The following is a 14,041-nucleotide window of genomic DNA, read 5'->3' on the forward strand; positions in this document are numbered from 1 at the left end:
TCAAGTGCGGTAGAAACATTTCCAGCTGTTCCTTCCCCCCCCCCTTTTCTAAATCAGGTCTCTCTCGCTATCCCCCCCCCCAGTCGCCTTTTATACCTCTGCGCTAAAATTAGCATCCGCGGAGCCCAAAACGGAGCACTTGAGGCTGTCATTTCAAACGCCAGTGTGTCTTTTTTGTGATTCTTTTTTCCACCCTTCCTAAATGAAAAAGCTTCAAATAACGGCGCTGAGGGTCTTGGCAAAGGGAAATCAGCAGCGAGAAGCTCGCCAATAATAAATCTCTCGGTTTGGAGGCACATCCAGTAGAGTTCAGCTCTTGGAATTAAAAAACAAAAGCAAAACTTATTTAAATAACGTGTCCACAATTCACAACTCTCTTTAACTGTGTTAAGGGATCTCCAAATTTTATAGTTGTTGTTTTTTCTCTCTCCTTTTTTCCTTCCTGAAGTAAATGAATTGTTGACTGAGACTGACAGGGGAAGGGAGGCGGTTATAAAACAGCATTCCTGAAGGTACTTTAGTAGTCTCTTGTCTCGCCCCCCCTATCTCGCCCCCACCTCCGCAGCCCTAAAGTTAGGCCTTAGAAGAAAAAACATGGAAACGTGTTTGTCCCGAAGAGCCTCGGGAAAATAAATGGATCGAGTTTATCTGGACGAGCTAATAAACACATATTTGGTGGTGGGAGTAATGACTGTAATGGATGATTATGTACACTGACTTATCTTACTGCGACTAGATTTAGTTTCGATTAAATAAACTGGCTTCCACTTTGTCTGATGTCGGCTTAGTTTAAAGTCTGTTTGCTTGTTCCACAGAAAAGGTGAATTCGTCTCTTTATAGACCTCTAGAGTCCAAGCAAACACAATTCAAACTGTATTTACATATCAGTCAGCAGAAATGCAAACAAAACGGCTATGGCAAAATTATAGTTCGTTCTCTTGCTTTTTCTTTTTTTAAAGAAATGACGTAATAGCATTGAGGTTTAATCATAAAAAAAGACTCTCCCCCCAGGGTATACTTCTGTTTGAACTGATGCAAGCCATTATGGTTTCGTTTGTTGGTTATTTTAAAAATATTTTTTTTTTAAATCGAAATTTCCCTCCAAACATATTTTGAGAATTTGGACTAGCCCTGCAATAAGCATAATTTCGTTTAAGGCCGAAGTTCCAGCAGCGTTTGATTTGGAAGTGGACCATCCTTGATTTCAGGGAAATTCGTTTTTAAAATGAGTGTGCTTAATACTGCGTCCGTAGGGTAAAATGGGCAAATCTGTATTACACCAGGGGTGGGGGTGGGGAATCACCCAGGCCTTGTAAGATTGGTGTTGCCTGTTGTGCTGAGTGACTGGGAGGAGAAAAGGGAAGGAAAGTGATTAAAAGTGGAAAGATGAAGGAGAAAAACGAGCTTTTGGTGTGCATGGAAGTTCTATCCTTGTCCACATGAAAAAAATGATGAGAGGCCTGTGGACTTCAACAACAACAACAACTACTACTACTACTACTACCACAATGGGTAATGGGATCTAATGGAGGCTGACTATTTTGTTCCCATCTCTTCGCCTGGACTATGTTATGCGGGTACTGGAAAGAGCATTCCCTCGCCTTATATCTATGGGATGTTTAATCAAATGCTGCAAAATGCAGCTAGAGTAAGACAAGGGGTTAGAATATATTATTCTATCTGCTTGTCCCACTCTAGCCACTGTTTGCACCATTGGACTATAAACACCCCATAGATAAAAGGGGAGGAATTGCATATAATGGCTCAGAGCTTCTTCATATTTGAGGATCAATATCAGGCCACCTTCTCTCTCCCAAGGTCTTCTTTGGTCTCAGAACCAGGTTTTGAGGTTTCCACGGATTGCTTGTTAAAGGGAGAAAATGTCACCCAACTCACCCATTGGAAAAAATGGCCAGTTCCCTTTCCCCACCCCCTGAGTATCGTCTAGGAATCCTGCCACAATATCAGTTCTTATGAAGGCACAAATGTTGCATGGAAGTGCAGCCTGACTGTTTGTTTTGAACATTAGCAAAAGCTGGAGAATGAAGCAAAGCCCCAGAGAAAGCATCTGCCTGTAGAGATATATATATGATCAGTCAGGCCAGCAGGTACACAAGGGCCTCGCTGGAGAACCAGCTCTTGTCGAGTCGCTGAGGGCTGCTTGGACAAAAGAGGACTTGGAGGTAAACACTGAGTGGCTCGTGAAGATGATCAATCCTTGTATGGTAAACTAGTTGGAGCAAAGTTGACAGCATCTTTCTTATCTGCCCAGTTGGTCTGCTGATGTCTGGGGGGGGCGTGGGGGGAAGAGGTGAGGTCACAGTAAATGGAAATATGATGTCTGTGCTATCAAACGGTTCTGGAAAGTAGAAATACTGTCGTCTATGGCAATTTGGTGATTAACACGAAATGGCTTGCGTTTGTTTCCCCACAACAGGCACAGAAGAGATCAGGTAAGGTCAACTCTCTCTCTTTCTCTCTCTCGAACATTTTATGTCCATTCCTCCTCTTCTCGGAAGCTGTGGCTAGGAGGAGATACAGAAGGCTGTCGATGCTGGGACCCCGATCGTCGACGCACTTAACCACGAGGAAAGCTTTCAGTGGGACTGACTTCCTCGTAAGTGTGTCTCGGATAGGTATACTTTTTTGGAGGCGAATTTGGCAGATGAGAGGGGGCTTCTTTCCACGTTCCTTTAGGGCGCTGAGTGTCAAGCTAACATAGCATTTGTGCAGGAAGAAAACAGCTAAGTGTGTATGCTTCGGATTTATTTTTTTTGCAGCCGGGAAACGTTTGTCTGTCTATCTTCCTCAGCTTTGCTTTGAAGGCTTGTTAAAGAGATAACTATTTTCTAGAAAGGACGGTGTCTGCCGTTTCTGGGCCCGCCTGAAGGGACCTAATCCTAATGGAAGGAAATTTGGCTTCATCAGCCTAAGGTGCAATGAGCTACCTTTTCTACCTTCGCACACACACACCAGAAGTCATGGTTTTAGTTGGGTCCCTTCCTCCAGCCAGACTTTCCTGATTGTCGACACTTTTAGCTGGGAAGTAAGTTTCATTATGTCTGTGAGGCCTGTTTCTAAGGAGTTATGTGCTCCTTTCCATGTTTCCGCTTGCGGGGTGCTAGCTAGGTTTAAAATTTGTTCATTTGGCTCTCCCCGTGGTCAAACGAGTTGCTCTCTTTTGCTGTCGCCATCCCTAGGATCCCATCAGATCCGTCGTTTTCTTGAGATCTAATGCTTCGTGAGGCCGCTTGGTTTCCGTTTGGTAACGTCACCAGGAAGGTCTTTCCATTTGGATAATTTTCTTCTGACTGTAAACGTTTCGAGCTCTCTAGGCTAGCCCAGAATTTTGCTGAGTCGGGATGTCGGAGGGTCACCCTTCTTTGTGTGAAGACGTGTCTTTGAAACCATAATGAAAGGCTCCAGAAGTACGGACACCTTGAGGGGACCTGTGGAAGCTGGGAGGCGCCGCGGGGGGACGGTGGCTGGGATGGTGGGGCTGTAACACCTCAGAGGAGTAACTGAGGTCTGAGTCCTTCTGTGATTGTTAGCGACCTGCTAACCGACTTACTCCAAGACTCTTCCTAATCCGAGTTTTGGATCGGATTTCTGCTTTTGTTTGTTAGCTAGAAGACACCCCCCATCCTTATTTTTGGCCTTTCCCTTTGAATGGGGCAGTACTATTGCGAGTATAAGAATGGTTGTAGAGACAGGCACAACTCCTAACCCACTCCACACCCAACAACTCAAGTTAAACAACCCAAGCGGCTTTTGTAGCTTTCTCTGTCCGCCGCCTGTTTTCAGTTTTCTTTCCTGAATGAGGATGCCGAAAATTTATTTTCCCATGGGGGTGGGTGGCAATGGAGTTCGCTGTTAGTGTTGAGATCCGTTTCCCTTACAAGTGGATGGGCAATTTTGCAATACTTGGGCACGATCCAGCCACCATCAGGCAGCAATCCTGTACCTACTTTCCTGGCAGTAAAGGACACTGAACTCGATGGGAATTCCTTCTCGGTAGACGCGGATAGGATTGTTTTCTTTGGATTTGCACTGAAATCTGTAGCTGGATCCAAAACACTTTAACGGAGAGGGAAGGTCCTCTGGTTTCAGTGCGATTCCTTACTAAGTATGTCTAGTGTGGCAACCTCAAAAGTAGTCAACATTGCCCCGATGGTGTCTTCAACGCCGACCAAAATGCAGCTGCGTAGATCTGGTTTCCAACAGTTCTTCGCTTTCTGTTTCTTTGATTTCGAGGTTACTAGTGCATGAGAAAACTTCTCACCCGCCCACTCCATAGCAGCTTAGGCCACCAGTCTCTAGGAAAGACGTGAAACTGATTTTAAGGAAATTCAGTTGCATTTCTCAAGCTGAATGAATGACTGCAGAATTTCTGAAGTGGTTTGGGGTAAAGAAAGCCAAGCGAAAAGACGTCGAAACCTTCCGCACCTTTGAAAGCATAACCCTCATTATAGTAAAATAAGGCCCTAATTCGACTTTCGGGTAGAGTCTGGGTAGTTTCACAGTACTTCGGCCGAAACAGAAAGCTGTTCAGAATAATCAGAGTTAGTCATTTCATGAAATTTTCAAACTAGTACCAGAAGCGCCTAGCATTTCCGCCGTAAACGCTTCGGGTGCATAGAGATATCTCTCTCTCTCTCTGTCTCTCCATCTTTCTCTCAGGTTTAAGAAAAGGGTTTGGAACTTTGGAACCATATGGGTCCATTTCTTGTTGCGATGACTGGTGTGTTTTGGGAAGGAGTGCTCAGGAGCAGCTTAAATACAGAGATATCACTGAAATCGAAACAAAGTTTTCCTGTCTGCCTTCCCATATTATACCGATATTTATGTAATATAGTTATAACTATGAATTTTGGACGGGCGGTAAAGCAAAGGGCTAGTTTATCCATTTGCCAAGCGATCTGGAGACTTCAATCTTATGCACACTGACTTGGGGGCCGAATTCCGTGGGGTCTACGTGGGCCAAGTGGGCTTCACTCGCCCACTAAAGTCAGTAGGATTTGGATTAATTTTGTCTGCATGGCGCCCAAACTCAGGCGTGTTAAACTCTGTCGAAGTTCCAGTGGTGAACAAGAAGTCGGAACCTCGCCTGGATAGTAAATACCTTGTTTCGATTTCAAACCGTGTAAAACAACAAACTTCCTCATATGAAGGGAAGCTATGCAGCTGTAGGTTTTTAAGTGGTATTAGCTTTGGAATAGTCCATCGTAACTTTGTTATAAACTGTCCTCTTTCCCCCTTCCCAACTACAAACATGTAAAGAAGCACGCTTCTAAGGCTACAATACTACCTGGAATTAAACACGATTGAATTCAGTGGGTCTTACTTCATAGGTTTGAATTGTTGAAAAACAAGATTATAAGCACCCAGAACAAAGTCTTAACAAAAAAACAAACTACTAATTCCATGTTCGGGCGAGAATTTTTGGTCCTTCAGCTACACAGCTTCTAGTAATTATAAGAAAGAATATTGCCTATCCTGTTAACAAAAAAGGGGATTTTCTAGTAATATTTCCACTTAATAGAGAGTAAATATGGTCACAGCATGTTCAGGGTTTCAGTTAGAGGGAAATAACAGATGGCACTACAGCTCACTTCCTTCACTCCGGTTGACAACCCATGTCGAGAAAAATATTTGACCCCCGCCCCGCCAAAATAATTTAGAAGATGAAATCAACGACGTTTTCCTACAGATTTCTAAGCAAGTAGGATTGGAGCTTTGTCGTCAGATTCCATGCATAAATCTACCAGTTTAGTGGTACTTCCTGACAGCCCAGTGTGCAGGAGACTGCACCCTTTCAAATGTCCTTACACCCAAGGAATTCGGGTCAACGTTGAATGGGCTGTAGGGCTTAAAGGTGCGCATGCGCTTAGGTACAGGTCTCTTCAAGGGATGCTAACTAGTGGCAAACCATATACGATCACCGTGATACCTTAGTATTTTAAGAAAAAGTAATCAAACCCAGAATATGCTTATAAACAACCCCTACTACAGCCCCTATAAACAGAAGTATCTTGGCTTAGTTAGGATTGGGGTGGTGCATTCTTAAGCAGGTTTATGTTGGAAGTAAGTCCCACTGTTTTCAATGGTGCTTATTCCCAGGAAAACATAAAAGGGTGGTAGCTTGGAACTGCACTTCTATGCACAATAAGCTTAATTAAATACCGTGGATTTAGCTTTATGTACGCATAGGATAACCTTGTGAATTATCTTAATATAAAGCATTTAAGCCGAAATCCTAGATTTGAATTCTACTATTTAGGTTTAACTGCATCGTTGGTCTGGGCGTAAAAGGACCACTTCCACTTATGTAATTCCGTTGATGTCTGTGGAACTACTCTTTACACGTTAGCCACTAACCCTTACCTACCCTGGTTTGTCTTAATTGATCTGAGAATGTAATAGTATACCCGTTTATTATAGTATTTCCGCAGGCTGTACAACCCTGAAAGTGAATCTGAACCCTGGAAGATAATTTCATTACACAACCACCCTTGAATAAATTAAGTGGGAGTACCTTATGTACCTTATATGCATATTTTAATCAGGTATACCACGGGTATGCATAATTACCGCCGTCTAATTGAATTTGACGCACCCAGCTATAGATGTGTGACATGTAAAAATATTTTGTCACTATATGGACATGAACTGCTTCCTAGAGATTCCAAATATTTTCATCGCTCCTCGTCATTCTGCGCTTGAAAGGGTCATCGTTTGGAGGAAAGAACCCCAACCCCCTCCTCCCTCCCTCCCTCCCTCCCTCTCACTCACTCTCTCACACACAGATCCCTCTGGTAAAAGTATTCATTAATATTCATAGTGTGGGCGATGGATCATTTATGCATCCTAACCGCGCCGCTACACACTTGTCCATTCTGAAGCGCACGAGTGGCACCGACCAATCAGAAGCTGAGAGAAAGCTGGACCAGAGTTCTAGCGGGGAGGAGGAGGAGGAGGAGTGTGGACAAGATAAAGGAAGAAGGCAAGATGGACAAAAGCAGGAGGGGAAGGCAGGAGCGGGCATATGTCCGTCTTAAGTCCTACCAAACGGTTACATTTCTCACCCCTTGCCATTCAAAACTCATTTTCCAAGCTCCTCGCGCTTGGATAGATACCAGCCGCTTTCTGAAGTTGCCAGGAGGCCGCCGCAAGTTCCCTGCAAGGGAACACTTTCTGGGGAGCATTGCTGACGGGGGTGCCAACTTGAATAAAATATTATTGGGGGGGGGCCAGGTAAGCCGCGCCCACATAATTGATCACGGGATGCGGCGCATGCACACTATTTGAATGGCAATGCCTATCAACTTTGGGGGGGGGGGGACCCTCCAATAGTTTATTTGGACCCGAAGGGACCTAGACCCCTAGGAGTTGATTCCTATGATTGCTGACCAGTCTGTCTGGGGAGACGGCTGGCAACGCGCAAGGGAGTATGGGTGTCTGCGAATCCTCACAGGCCAGACCACGCCTGTACCTAGGTACACACCACACATTTAAAGCACATGACTTCCGCAAAAGAATCCCGGGAACTGTAGTTTGGCTGCTTCGAATTCCAAAGGTGCTGATCTGCAGCTTGTGGGGGAGAATCTCTTGCGTTTCGGAGCCTTTCGGTGCTTTCATAATAAACTGTCTGGACAGGAAAGCAGGTCCATGCGCGTGACATTATTTTAGCCTCATCCCCGGACATTTACAATGGGGGGAGGGGAGAATAGTAATGGCCTTGCAAGCCTGAGATAAATGTGGATGAAGCTCTCGGAAGATTCCCAAGAGTTTGAGGATGACGCCCCCTCTCCTGCAGACTCAAATCTTCCTCGAGGTTTATCCTGCTCTACCCTATCCCCACTTTATTTCCTCTTTTCTTACCGTCTTCCATTTATAGATGATAAGTTGTATGGGCAGGGAACTAAGGAGGCCACTGGTCAGCCCCTAGCAGCACCACGGTTTATCTTCCTCCTGCTCAATATTGGAGGTGTGGGGTGTGGTAGTCAACACACATTGCCTTTCCTTGAGGTTAGGAGCTGGAAATGGCAGGTGCGCGCGGGGGAGAGATGGAGATGAAGGGAAGGCGAGACGCGAGAGTGTTTGTGTTTCCAAGGTGCCGCCCCCCTCCCAGGCTGCCGTAATTATCTTGCTGAAATATTCTCCAGTGGCCAAAAGTTGCAAAATAAATCGACCTCTCCGCGCTGGTTCCAGAGGTCTGTAGCCATCATCCTTTTTTCAATACATTTTAAACAAGAGGCTCTAGCGAGCGACTCCGATTCAATACACATAATCAGTTTGGAAGTCTTATTTCCATTTGAAAACAGGCCTATTTGCAATCATGAGAGCCGGACACGCTGAAAGATACAGAATAACGTGCCCGGGAGAGGGGAAGGTGGGGAGAGAGAGAGAGAAAGAGAGAGAGAGGGAGGGAGGGGAGGAAGAACAGTCAGGCAAGCACTGAAGATTTTCTGCCCCTTCGCAATCCTTATTTATTTATTTAAAACACGAAGCTGTAGCCATGAGTCTTTTTATGCATTCCCTTGGAAAATGTAACTTAATTGCTTTCTCCACCGCTACCCCAAACCAGGACCAAAGCAAAACAAGCTGTGTAATCCGCAGCCAGGAATACCTCCTGTCTCCCCAAATGGTGATTGGGAAAGTATGTTGATTGTTCTGCTAGCCTCTTAGGGTTAACAGGCATTTAATCAAGAGAAAGTACAACACGGGCAAGTGGTTCGGGGCAAAATTCTAACTTGGTTTGTAATAACGCCTTGTCCTTGAATACTGCGACTGAACGGAAGTTTGCAAGGGGTGAGGAAGGACTGGGGTGTGTGGGAAATGATCGCCTTTGTGTCAATATGGCCGAAAAGCCATCTGCAGAACTAGTAGATCGTCCTCCACTTGGATGCGACGTTAGAATAATAGAATCATGGAGTTGGAAGAGACCCTGAGGGTCATCTAGCCCAACCCCCTTGCAAAATGCAACACTATGCAGCTTTTCCATAGGGAGTTCGAACCTGCGACCTTGGCGTCGTCAGCACCACGCTCTAACCACCAGAGTTGTTCTTTCCCTTTTGCCCCTTGAGCCTATAGAGATTTCCTTTTGCAAAGAAGTTCGGCTGAAATCAAGGGTGGAAAGGAGTATGTTTAGGAGGGTTTTGTTGGCTGAGTGTGCGTGAGAGATGGGGAGAGGGAAAATGGGAGTGCGCACACTCGCGAGTTCGTCGAGATGTGCGCTGGGTAACTCTCGGAGCTTGGTGTAGCGAAGATGACGCCAGAAAGGGCAGGATTCCTTGAATGGATATGATATGTCTGCCAAATGGTGCTTCACAAACTCATTCAGCCTAGAGGCGATACTGCAAGGCTTTATATGGGAAAGGGGGGGGTGGGAGAAAGAAAGAAAGAAAGAAAGAAAGAAAGGAAGGAAGGAAGGAAGGAAGGAAGGAAGGAAGGAAGGAAGGAAGGAAGGAAGGGAGAGAAAGGAAAAATGCTGCTGCAACCAGGTCACTTTTTGCTATCTTAAATAATTATGACCATGATAATAGCGACAACGGGGGTGACACTTCAGATGGAAAGAGATGTCTCTCATAACGGAGTCCATGGGACGAGGTTGCTCAGACTGAAGTGGGAAGATCCGACTACTGTACCTGAATCTTTTCTAACCGAGGCACTGAGAAGGACGGGCGCTGCGGGTGTGCGTGTCTTATCCATGTCAAACACTGCCACTGTAGGGCTCTTGCCTGCCCCCAGCTGTTCTGCTAAGCGCCAAGTAATATTGCACGACTGTAGCGACCAGATTTAAGACGCGCGTGACAGACTCCTCTCTCTTGCCACAGCTTTCGATTCGGGACAAGCAAGAGACCCGTAGTCTCTTCAAGGCCCTGCCTGCTTCTGGGCCCTCCCACAAGGCACCGTCTTCGGAGCCACTTCCTTGGCTGTGTTGGTAGAAAAGAACCCGCCCCCCCCCCCCGCTTTGCCAGTCAAGTGCCAGCAGCTAAGTGAAAGCTAAGAGGCCCACACAGCTCCTTAATAATCATTATGATCGCTGTTGATGAAGAAGAAGGTGGGAATAAGTTGAGGGCTGGCAAGACAAGAACCACGGCGACCTGGGGGGGGGGTGGCCTTCCGCAGCCATTGAAAACGATGGTAGATTCGCCGTTGGCTTGAACGGGTTGCAGTTTGCAGGTGCAAACGCTATCGCTGATTTCAGGCTTTTGAGAAGGCGCCTGTATTTTCAGGATGCCTGTCCCGCTTCCTCGCCACCTTCCCGGTTCATGTCAGTGCCAGATGAGAGGCCTTGACTCCAAAGGGAGCTGATGGCAGCTCTTTTACTAACCGCTTCCGGTTGCTTCCTCTTTATCTCTTGCTCGATGTTCCTAAATGGAAAGGAATCGGAGGCTCCCTGGATCCTCGTCCTCCCCACAAATTGAGAGTTGGGTTCTCGGATTCCGATTTTCCTACATAGCCTCCCAAATTAACGCCTGCTTTCTTTCCACTTATTTATTTGTTTATTTCTCTTTCTCTTTTTTTGGGGGGGGGTGTATAAACCATTTAATCAAAAATCAGATCTGAGATCTTATGATGAAAAGCGGTATATAAATCTAATAAATAAAAATTATTATTATTATTAAAAAAAGAAAAATACATCTCAAAGCTACGTTGTGGGTAAACCAATTTTCAATAAAACAGCACATCTTAAAAACGAGTATACATAGCTAAATTATCTTTCCTGCACGATCCAGCGAGGAAGCTGTTCTGAGAAGCCCCAATGGAAAGGAATAGGAGGTGGCGCAACGACGCTTGGACAGCAGACTGTATGGGAAGGGGAAACCATCCTTTTCTTACAGCCGGATTCATCCCTCCCCCTAAATGTAATCCAGAAACGGCTTTATACTAAGCCAGGTGGTTGAGCTGCTCGGTCCAGTTTTTCTTTGGCCCGGAGCTGCTCTTCAAGGTCCCAAACCTGAGAAAAATTTCAACTGGAGATGCCAGGTTTTGAACCTGGGACCTTGGCTTCTGCATTGTTTGGAACCATAAGAACCAACCCCTAGGGACCGAGGTCCCTTCGGCCCTCAATAAAATATCTGAGGGGGCTGCCTTCCAAAAAGCTGAGGGGAATTCCCATTCAAATTGTATGTGTGTGCCATGCCACGTGATTAAATATGTGTGGCGGGGCTTACCTGCCCCCCCCGTGATTTATTCAAATTGTCACCCGTGGTTGGAACCATTGGTCTGAAATGTGTACTAGGCACATAATGAACCAGGAGTCTCCTGCCATAAAGAGTGTTTTAAGGAACGAACATCCCATGAATGAAGTGATCGGTTTGTGGTTAGGACCATAGCAGCCAACTCCTAGAGGCTTCGGGGGCTTAGGCCTCACAATAAAATATTTAAGGGGGCCACACACACCCCAAGTTGATGGGCATTCCCATTCAAATAGTGCGTGTGCACTGCGTCATGCGATCAATTATTAGGGGCGGGGCTTACGTGGACTCCCACAATATTTTATTCAAGTTGACGCTCCTGATAAGGAGCGTTTGACACACGTATGTTGGAACAATTTCAAAAACAAAGAATAACTTTAGACTCGAACACTGATGCCTTTGTTTGAGTTTCTAAGGTGCTCTACCTCAAAGGTTGACCGTCAGTAGCACATTCTTATCAATAAAATAAAAGACACTGAAATAAAACAAGGAGCTCATTTACCGAATAGCTCAGTTGGTTAGAGCATGGTGTTGATAATACCAATGTCGCATGTTCGATCCCCCTGTGGGACAGCTGCATAGTCCTGCATTACACGGAGTTGGCATAGATGATCCTCAGGGTTCTTTCCAGCTTCTACGATTCTATACTTAATCTGAAGGACTGGCTCTGCTCTGCGAAATATGTCCCATCTGGGGCTCTGGCAATCCTCCAAAGGGTATGAAACTCAAAGCAAGCCCTGCGTCAACTTTAGAGGGAAATAAGTACTGAATTCAATGCTGCATACTTCTGAATACACACGTATAGGATTGGACGGTAGAAGCGCACTCCTGTAAAAAGGTAAAGGACCCCTGGACGGTCAAGTCCAGTCAAAGGCGACTATGGGGCGCCGCGCTCCTCTAGCTTCAGGCCGAGGGAGCCGGCGTTTGTTCACAGGCAGCTTTCCAGGTCATGTGGCCAGCATGACTAAACCGCTTCTGGTGCAACATGCCTGCTCAAGGGTAGGCACAGAAGCCAATGGGACTTATTCCTAGGCAAAGGTGCGGGAGAATGTAGCCTAAATCACCAGCGACAAAGACATTTCCACAGGGAATCCCTCGAGTGGAAAGCCCTGCTAAAATTCATTTTTTAAATAAATGTAACCGATTAACGTTTTGTATCCTAATTTGATGGCGGAGGCAATTTTGCTGACCTGAACAACCACGCGAAGCCAACTATGTGCCTCTTTTAGACATTTGGTCAGTTCACTAGCAGCTGGACCGGCATTCCAGTTAACTTGAACCTTGGATACTTTGAAACGGGTTTCCCATTTAAGTTCAATAAAGGCTAAATTATCTTTAACCGAAGAACTTCGAGTTAAGGTGGGATGGAACTCCTGGCCTGGCCGGGGCACCAGCGGCAGGTAGGCGAGTGGATTGGCTCTGCTCTGACCCCATAGTCAAGCGCGTGATGTTAATAGCCCCATAAGGACAGCACCCCGATGCTTCCCATACTCAGTCAGTTCCAGGGATGCTTGTCCACAGGAATATATTTTTTGGTTGCATTTAAATGGAACAAAATTCTGCTAGCACTTCTGGAAAGCTTCCCAAGTAAAAGTGCGCATGTGCACTTAGAGAAGAAACAACGCAAAACGAGACGACGTTGGCTTGACTTCCAGGTTCGATTGTTGTCAGTTCACTTTCTTAGATCTAGAAGTCCGATCCAGCCCAAGCGAAACCCTTGCCCTGATGTGAATGGGAAAGATCTGACTCTCCTGCTTGCTTTCCTAGGACTTCAACACAGGCTTTGCTTCAGCTAGACTGTGCCCCACTGGGATGCTGAAATTCGAATTAAATACGTCTAGGAATCATAGAATCGTAGAAATCATAAAATTGTAGATTTGTAAGGGACTCCGAGAGTCATCTAGTGTAATCCCCTGCGACGCAGGTTTCCAGCCGACAGCCGTTCCCGGATGGCCACGATGGGGTGTAAAATGCAATCATAGGGGCCGAGGTCCCTCCGCTGTCTCCCAATAAAATATTTGAGGGACCAGACCCTCAAAGTTGCTGAGTATTGTCATTCAAATGGTGTGCGCGCGCCAAATCATGTGACCGATTATGGGATGGGGGCTTACCTGCTCCCCCATATGTTATCCAAGTGGGCACCCCTGAATGCAATGGAGCCAAAGGTGGGGATTATTTGTTGGTGCTACTCAGCGCAAGTGAATAAACTTCGGGATGCTCTCATATATTGCCTGGGAACATGGTGTGCGAAAAAGAAGGCAGGGAGGCAGAGCATATATGTAGAACATCTGGTGGCTGCGTCCCAGACAAAGGTTGGAAATGCTTGCGGGCTTCCCACAGGTTTCTGGCTAGCCGCTGTGAGAACAAGAGGCTGGACTATGTGGGCCACTGGGCGGATTCAGCAGGTTCTGCTTATGTACGGATGCAAGTCGAAAACTCCGAGCTAAAGAGCAGGGCCTAAGGCTACTGTCAGCATTCTCTGGTCTCTGCTGTCGAAACTTATGGAAGATCAGTCCTAGAGGTACACTCAGTGACACCGTTTGGCTTGGTTCTTAGGTTAAGGAACCCGGTGGAAAAGTTGGGGGAAGGACACACACACAGTCTGATGTTCGCAGCTTCCCTGTCTTGCCCTTTCGGAAGAGTGGGAATGCTGCGATCTGCACCTCATCCAAGCCAGTGCGAAACTTGCAGCCCTCGGCCGAGGTCTGGATCACACCACTTCTGGGGAAAGGACTGTAGCTCAGTAGTACTGAATGTGCCATAGGTGCAGAAGGTCCCAGGTTCAGTCCTCAGGATCTCCAGGTAGGGATGGGATTCGGGAAAGACCCTCGCCTGAA

At 46.2% G+C, this 14,041-nt stretch overlaps 1 long non-coding RNA gene across 3 annotated transcripts in view; it reads left to right on the forward strand.

Moving 5' to 3' along the window:
- The first annotated feature begins 2,315 nt into the window (after positions 1–2,315).
- The window catches only part of LOC307204280, a 51,513-nt gene continuing 39,787 nt past the window's right edge, over positions 2,316–14,041 (forward strand). For all 3 annotated transcript variants that reach the window (XR_013833557.1, XR_013833558.1, XR_013833559.1), the window contains exon 1: positions 2,316–2,453. This is a non-coding gene — a long non-coding RNA (uncharacterized lncRNA). The remainder of the gene's footprint in view (positions 2,454–14,041) is intronic.

Source organism: Podarcis cretensis, assembly GCF_951804945.1.
Source record: "Podarcis cretensis genome assembly, chromosome: 1".
NCBI classification, from domain to species: Eukaryota; Metazoa; Chordata; class Lepidosauria; order Squamata; family Lacertidae; genus Podarcis; species Podarcis cretensis.